The sequence below is a fragment of the Dipodomys merriami genome, unplaced genomic scaffold (genome assembly GCF_024711535.1).
Source record: "Dipodomys merriami isolate MVZ:Mamm:240054 unplaced genomic scaffold, mDipMer1.0.p SCAF_568, whole genome shotgun sequence".
Lineage (NCBI taxonomy): Eukaryota > Metazoa > Chordata > Mammalia > Rodentia > Heteromyidae > Dipodomys > Dipodomys merriami.
The window spans coordinates 212,242-221,295 of NW_027206144.1; the positions used below are offsets into that span (position 1 = coordinate 212,242).

The following is a 9,054-nucleotide window of genomic DNA, read 5'->3' on the forward strand; positions in this document are numbered from 1 at the left end:
CCCACAACTAATTTTTTAAAAAAAAGAATCTAAATCCTTGATAATTCTTGGAACAGATCTGACTGAAATCAATTGAATCACACTTTTCCTGCACAATGAAAGAAAAGGTCCAGGCTGGGAAAGCAGCTAGAGAAGGCAGGCAGATTTTATCGGTGACAAAACTTTGTGGAAAATGGTACAGAGGATTACTTACTGGAGATCCATTTGCACTGGAAGCATGATGCTGAACTATTGCTTGCTGATTCTGAACTATTGCTTTGATCATTATATTCTCCAAGAAGAAACAATGAAATTTAATTGATATCAAAGGACTACTAATGCATTTTGACTTCTCATTAAGCATCTTTAATCATCAAAATCACCTGAAGAAAATAGATAGGCCTACTTTTTTTTTTTTTTTTGGTCTGGTCGTGGGGCCTGAACTCTGGACTGAGCATTGTCCCTCAGCTCTTCAGCTCAAGGCTAGCGCTCTACCACTTGAGCCACAGGGCCACTTCCGGCTTTTTTCTTTTTGCTTATGTGGTGCTGAGGAATCGAACCCAGGGCCTCTGGCATGCAAGGCAAGCGCTCTACCACTGAGCCACCTTCCCAGCCCAGGCCTAATTTTTTTAGATGGAAACAAGTGTTTAAAAAAAAACAAGAATTTAGGTAGTCATACAAAGGACTTCTATTTTACTACTGCATTATACATTTTTTTCTAATGTTGGTTACCAATAAATAATGGATCTATTAGAAAGCTCTTAAAGCTCATATATTGAATAGTAATTTCTCTTACACTATATCTTTGTATTTCCCAAATCATTTACATAGTAGGCTTTGTTTCCTATTTTCTCCTTCTTAGAATAAGCTGCATATGAAGACACCACTGTCCCTCATTTTCAGTCTGTGCATTTTAATACGGAGGAAAATCTTTCCTCTGCTCTCTATCAATTCAGTACTCCTCAGTTACCACAATTTAAAATAGTAAAAATGGAAAAAGGGAAAATAAATCATGGTGAAAAAACATGCAGAAAATTCACCGGATTTTTCTGACCATTTCAACCTACGTGAACTATTGGGGAAATACATGGACACCTCATTCCCACTGGTACTCAAAGTCTCTGGTTAGGCAATTCTGATGAAGACAAGGAACAAGATCAAAACGTGAGGAAGGTATCAATTGCAAGAAAATAATGGAGAAGAATTCATGCAAATTTCTTCTTTGAGATGCTGAAATTAATCGGCTTACTATACTGCCGAGACTACTTTCCAAAAAGGCCACTCATATGTATACTAGAAATGAGGTAAGTATACCCCTCTTCATCGGGAATCCTAGAGTGGACATTTTGACATTGTCCATGAGTTGGTAGCTCAAGGCAGATATTCATGCAAGAATTCTGAATGGCTTGGCACCCCTGCACAGTGCGTATATGTGGAATAATACCAGAATGGATTCTTTCTTACTTCATCATGATGCAGATACCAATCCCTAAACTAAAGGCCTCTTGACCTCCTTAAATATTGTTTCTTGGGATAGAAATAGCAAAGATACGCTGTATCTCCTTCTGTTTAAACATGATTTCAAACCGGACTGAAGAACAACTTGGAAGAAACTGCATTTGATATTGCCAAAAGCATAAGTATGTATCACTAACTCTTTGAAGTTGTGGATGGCTGTACAAATTGTTCTCCTATGTAGTAATGGTTTGGTTAAGTTTCTTAAATTTCAAAAGTGCCAGTCCATCCTTTCTGTCCCTACAAAATATTTTCATAATACAAAATAACAGCAAGATCTTAATTTAAAAATTTATGGATTCCATGTTATTCTTCCACGTGAATTGCCTGACTTTGATGTCAAAATGTATTCAAGAGTTGTTTGTATGCATCTATAATGATTTCTGCAGAGTTTGTGATTTTTTTAATTTTATCTTATCTGTTGAAAAGAATAGTATAGAAATTAAAGATATTCTTGGTGATTGTCTGAAAAAAGTATCTATGTTTGTATAAAGTCCATAATCTATTTCATTGTCTTCTAGATATAATATTTTGAAGTCTACATTGTTTTATAATATATAGGTTCATTAATAAATGTGTCCTTTCAGATTACATTCCATATAGGAAAAGTTTAAGATTCCTTTTTCCTAAGCCTTTATATTATTTTATTTCTTTGGGATAAAAAGATAATGTTATCTAATTTCAAGTATTTTAAAGGTTATGCTATGTAAGGGCCTTTCGAAGGTGAAAGTTTAATACACTGATGTCAAACTAACCTTTAATTCTATGAATTACAGGTTTTGTTACACTTGTATTTTTCTAATCAACTTTTTAATAACTGTTTTTCATTGCATTTGAAGAATGAAAAATATGGAATAATTCACAAATTTTCATGCCATCCTTGTGCAAGTGCCATGTTAATCTCTGTATTGTAATTTGTGTAGACCTGCTGCTGAAGCATGGAGTATCCTCTAAATTTAAGTAGTTAACGATGTAATCTTTATACACGCATATATCCTTGGTTGCCTATTTGTAACAAGGAACCTTTATTGTTACTAAAAATGCTATTGATCTTATTTCTCTAAATTTCTTTGTATAGTGGAAAAAACTTATATATTGTTTGGTCGATTGCTCATATTTGCAATTTTTTGTCAATGACTATTTTGACGTTTTCATTTTAAATTTGATCATATTTTGAAGCCTTTATAGCTAAGTTCAAAGGTAATGGCTTTTCAAGTACTTATTTATCAACTGAGTTAGCTTTGTGGAGCTAATGGATTCAAAGTAAGCCTTGCTTAAGAGCTACTTCTAAACTTCTGCAGCTTAAAATTTTCTAAATGAGGTCTCAGTGGTACAAATGACTTTCTGTCCCTTTACCCTTCTTCCATGTAGGAACAGACCAACCAGAATATCTTACCTGACAGCATAGATTGTCTTACTGGAACAAAACTAATCTTAGTTACAAGGGTTCATAGAGATATGAACACTTCAGACTTAATTCTTCAGAATAGAAGGTATTTTATCAAAATATAATTGTTTATTATTCCTATCATTTCAAAACTAGCTAAAGCCAAGAAGGTAAAAAAAATGTTCATATTCATGTTTACTTAATATCCTGGCCTGTCTACCATCCAACCAGGCAGGAACTTGCACTACTGACTTTCTATCACCAAATATTTCCATAACTCCTGAAAAAGTCCATATGTTTTTCCTCGATATTAGGCCTTAAATTGGTAATGTTTTAATCAAAGAGTTTCCTCTTGCCTCCAGGCTGTAAATTTACAAATGGTAAAGTTTTATGTCTAACTCTACCAAAAACTGAGGTAGAGATAATGGAATAATACTTTAAAACACAGTTGCCTTTGATGCCCTAATCACAACGGAACATTGCATAACAATTTCTTCTATTATATATACATATATATTTTATATTTATATGTGCTGATCTTAAATTTCACACAGTGAATCTTACTAGAATTCATTGATAATTTGACAAATAAATTTAAAATTATTCCCATAAATAGATTGGAACATAAATAATTAGGTTTAGAATATATATTAGAATATAAAAAGTATCAATGCAATGTCTTCGGTATAAACTTGTATTACCTTCTAAGTGTTCTTGGTCTTCTGAATTCACATAGTAAAAAAAAAGCAGTATTGTTTTCCTCTAATCTAGAAGAGATTTTACACTGCTGATGTGTTTCTTGTGTTAACTCGCTAGTCCCAAAGTGTTTTTTTCCATATTTCTGAAGCGTTCTTACTGATTATACCCAAATTTTTGCTGATATGATGCCTAAAAGCTATTATTCTTCTGCAGTACCCATGGGTATGAGGATATCAGGTCCCAGTTACCTGCATCATCAGATAACATGGGCAAGACTTCTCACCTTGGCCCATGCAACATTTTAAGAGAAAGTAATTGAAGACCCATCTCATATTCTCATTTCCTATAATATTTCAGTGCCCCAATTCCTTGCAGGAATTAGCAGTAAGCAATTGTGAAATGTAAGGCAACTCAAAATGAAAGATGAGATCACAAAATATGACAGAAAGTACTGTAGTTCAAACTTTCAATTTACAGATGACCAGCCCATATGAGTAAACAAAATCACAAATGTCACAAGATTATTTTTAATACCCCTCTCCTAATGATGAATGGAAGATTTCAGTCCAGCATAAGTAGGCCGAAAAATAATTCCTGAATGTTAGATCCATAATTGTTCTACCAAGGCTAGGAAATCTTGACTTGGAGTTCAAATATAATTTCGAAAACCATTAATTGAGAAGACCCTTAATACTTCAAAACACTGGTACTTCAGTAAAACTTGGTTCTGTAGTCTAAAAATGTTGTCATTCTCAAACCAATGATAACATACATTTAATCTCTTGAAAGTATATTCCTTTTCAAATAAACTTTTTATAATCATATTCACCAAAATAACACTTGACAAGTAGATGATAGTGACATTAAGTTTTTCAAGTGTAGGAATCAAGTTACAATAGAGTTGATTTGTTTACCCAGCACTAATGCCAAATAAGTTCAACCATTCAATAAAGTGTAGAAATAGTATCTCGCACCATTTGCGTTGTTCAGTAGGTGCCTTCCAGAAATGTGTTAAATACATCAGCCTCCCATAATTCAAACCCAAATATTAGCTAATAAAGTAAATTTCATCATATAAGAAGGTACATTTTAAAAAGTCACTAATAGTTGCCTTATCATGTGTTGCCTTATCATATATTTTCCCTATCTGTCTAACATAGTAAGAAATATGACTTTAAGTCTTGAATATGAGTACTGATCAGAGATGTGACAAACATAAAATCTGTCTTCTATTGCTATCATATTCATCTACAGTAGTAAATTTTAGTTTTCTTCTTTTTCCAAAATTTATAGGTAGTAGAAAATATCATCCCATGTAAAATAAAATAATCACACACCATTGTACAAAGCCATTTATAAAAACTGGTAGTTAGCTATAAATTCTAAGTGATGTTTAAACTTTCTTGTTGACTAAAGATTAATCTTCCAAAACGATGAGAATAAAATCATGTCTTGGTGCTTCACGTCTCCAGTCTTGCAAGTTGTTATTGCAGATGAATGAATTATGGAAATATAAGCTGACATCATTTCAAGTATATGTGGGATTGAAACTCCTTGGAATGTATTAACAGACAGTTTAACAGAACGACTATCAGGAAGTTGAAACCAGAAAGGAATAATAGTAAAGACATAAAATGAATGAAAAATGGAACAAGGGGCAAGTACAGCTAGAATACTCAATGTACACATGTAATAAAGGAAGTCCTAAATCTGCAATAAATCTTGGAGAAAGGGTTGGTTGAGAATGATAGAAGGAGTGACTCTGATCCAGGAGCATTGGACAATTAGGTGGACATATTTAATTGTAACACAAATGCACAACCTTTTGAAATTCAGTTAAAAACACAACTACAAACAAAAACACACAAAAATCACAACCAAACAGCAATGCTTAGAGAGTATGTATATGAGCTCACAAAATTTTAAGCAGTTAATGAAGGGCAGTCATGGGAAAACAAACAAAGCTGTCCAAAGAGGGCAGTTTGGGGTAGGGGAGAATCTTGAACAGATTTGAATAGATTGTCAAAGGTTATAAATCACCTACATCGACTGCAAATATTTTCTTCTGTGAGTATTCTCTTTTTTTTGGGGGGGGGGTCCGGTCGTGGGGCCTGAACTCTGGGCCTGGACGCTGTCCCTCAGCTCTTCAGCTCAAGGCTAGCGATCTACCACTTGAGCCACAGCTCCACTTCCGGCTTTTTTCTTTTTGCTTATGTGATGCTAAGGAATCGAACCCAGGGCCTCAGGCATGCAAGGCAAGTGCTCTACCACTGAGCCACTTTCCCAGCCCCCACTCTTTGAGTATTCTTTATCTGAACTGGTTACTCCAGTCCTGAGCTACACTTTATAGCTTGTGAGGATAGAATGGAAGAAACAAGGTCAAGATCCCATTACACCACTGGAGAGAAAACAGTCCTGTATGGGTTCTCTCACCTTTCTTCACTACCTTCACTACTCTTTTCTCATACTTTTATTAAAGTAAGTGATTTTGAATTACATCTTCCCTTCTTTTTCAGAGAATTACTGTTTAGTAATTAAATGTCAATTCACAAATTTTGATGTCTTTTTTTTAAAAGAACTTTGAATTTAAATTCCATTGCACCCTTGTTTCACACAGTGAGAGTATATTTCCTGGGTAAGGACAATTCTCAAGAGAACCTACAGGATTTACAGCAAGGTTTGTGAGGCTTGTTTGTTTACTGTGAAAATGAGCCATATTCACCCACATTGCTCCCTCTCAACTAAGTCTACACGGATTTCTTTGCATGAAAGCCTATTTTCCCAGACAATTTTAAATGTTCTTAATAGGCTAAGTTGTTAAAAAGTTTGAACAATTAAAATTTACCTGTCATAAATTTTAAAGCTCTTTTGAAATTCCTTTATCAGAATCGTGAATTCACCAATTATAATCCCGCCCTTACCAACAAAAAGAGTTAACATGTTGTTTTCATGATATAGTATCCATGAAACTACTATTTTCCAGTGCCTTTGTATGCATATATATGACCATATAAGCTGATGCTGAGCAAAATGAACTCCAAGATATGGAAAAAGAAATACTTATTTGCAGTTGTTGATTTTGATGAACTATGTGATTTCTATTTTCTTTGAGATTTTCCCCTAAGGTTTATCCTCTGCTGTGTTTGATTTTGGTACCCTGTGTATTTTGTATACATTTACCTTAATTAGTTAAGGGAACAGGAACAAAACAAATGGTGAGGCAAAGGACAAAGAGCAAACCAATGCAATAGCAATTCTCACAAGACAATAAGTTGGAAATGTACATTACAACGTCTGAGGGGTATTGTGATGAAGGAAAAACTGTGAGAAAAATGAGAGAGGGTATAACAAGTTTGAAAAGTTATGTATTCAGTACCTTCCAATGGCTGTAACCCCAGTGAACATCACTTTCACATTAAAATTAAATTTAAAAAATAAGCTGATGAAATAAAATTTCACTGTTTTGGTATAGTAAATATTATTCTTTATGTAGTAACTTTTTAAAAATCAGTATTATTTAGCATCTAATTTGAATTAATTACCTCTTCTTTATCAGAGGGTCATCAACTTGAATGATATCCAACTAGAAAATTTTTTCACAATATACTTGCCAATATTTTGAAAATAGAATAAATTTAGTACTTTCTTATACTAAAACAGAAAACAGTTTAATTCTATGGAAACCCATAACTTTTAAAAGTTAATAAGTTGTTAAGAGGACAGAATGTATGTGTTCTTCAAAATTCCTATGACTAATAACTACTCATTTTCAAATTCTGAACATTCCATTCCTGAGAGATTTAAAATATACCTGTTTGCATGTTATGTAATTCTGCAATAGGTGCATTTTCCAATGGGGTGTTACAGACTGAGAAGTGAACAGAGAAAGAGCCACATTCTGATAAAGGATAAAACTATGAAGCATGTTATAATTAATTCTTCAAGAGTAAGCAGTTGTTTGTCAGATTAAGCTATTATTTCTTGACCATCAATCACAAGATTTATGCCATAAAGTCATCCTAGACCACCAGTTTCCAACTTGTAGGGTGCACCTCAAAATTCCCTTAATTCACATCAAGAATAGCTTATCTCCATTGTGAAAATACACTGCACCTCTGCTAATGTGATGCCCTCCGTGTTCTGGAAAGAACACCACTATAAACTGGGTTGCATCATTTTTCCTCCACTGGTATTCTTGGAAATATTATTTATATTTATACTTTTTAAATATCATAGATAATCAGGAGGCTAAGATTGTAAGATTACAGTTAAAAGCCTGTGAAGACTCAGGGTCTAGGTTGAAGGGGCAGAATGATGCAGGCTCCGGCCTCAGGATTATCTGAGGACTGTGTTTTAGTAATAGGAAAGTTCTTGGTATGCCGGGCTAGAGAGGGAAAATGTTCTCTCTCCCTATCTCAAAACACATGTCACAGACTCCTGGGAGCTGAGGAAGTAGCTCTTCTGCTTGCTTAAGCATAGTTGAACAGCTGGTCAAGCATTTTCCTGAGATTGGACAAGTGGTTTGAGCTTGCTCTAAAATAGTTTAGATAATAATATACCAAGACAGGGCTGGGAAGGTGGCTCACTGGTAGAGCGCTTGCCTTGTATGCATGAGGCCCTGAGTTCGATTCCTCAGCACCGCATAAGCAAAAAGAAAAAAGCCGGACGTGGTGATGTCGCTCAAGTGGTAGAGCTCTAGCCTTGAGCTGAAGAGCTGAGGGAAAGCGCCCAGGGCCAGAGTTAAGGCCCCACGATTGGACCCCCAAAAAATAATAATATTCCAAGGCATTGTCTCATAGGTCAAGTAAAAATGTATCTGTTGAAATTTTTGTGTCAATGTCTTCTGACCAAATCTTGGCCACGATCATGCTTGCCTGTCTTTAAATACCCACTAACAATAAATCATACCATGCAGTGGCAATTGTTTCATGCACTCTGCATCCCCTGTGTCCTGGTGATTTCTTTACCCTTACCCAGGGACCCCAAGGCACTAGATGATACAACTGGCACCCAAACAGGGACCCTTCATTGTTGAATTCAGGAAGGGATATTCAGGTAAGTACCTTTAATTACAGGGTGATGGGAAAAGTTAAATCTACTCCGTACTTACATATGCTTAAACATTTACTTGGTGCTTATGGTCTAAATATTTCTTCTTCTGACATAGAAATGTGTATTAATGTAGTTAGGGAATGGAGTCCTTGGTTCCCCGATGAAGGAACATTAGATGTTGATAATTGGAAACGAGTAAAGAATAATGTAGAAAGAGCTGTTCAAGAAGGGGAAAAGATTCCTATTAGATTTTGGTCCACTTGGGCTATTTTACATACCCTTTTTGAAGCTTTGAATAAGGAAAGATTAATAGCAGACTTAAAGAAAGAGGCCACCCCTTCTATTGTAGGTTTACAATTGGAATCTGAGGTTAAGGACACAATAGATAAGGATGCATTGCAATTAACAGAGAAAAAACAAGA

The 9,054-nt window shown here is 34.8% G+C and overlaps 1 pseudogene; it reads right to left on the bottom strand.

Moving 5' to 3' along the window:
* Positions 1 to 2,337: 2,337 nt before the first annotated feature.
* On the bottom strand, positions 2,338 to 2,434 carry LOC138812367 (U6 spliceosomal RNA; annotated as a pseudogene).
* Between the last annotated feature and the right edge of the window lie 6,620 nt (positions 2,435 to 9,054).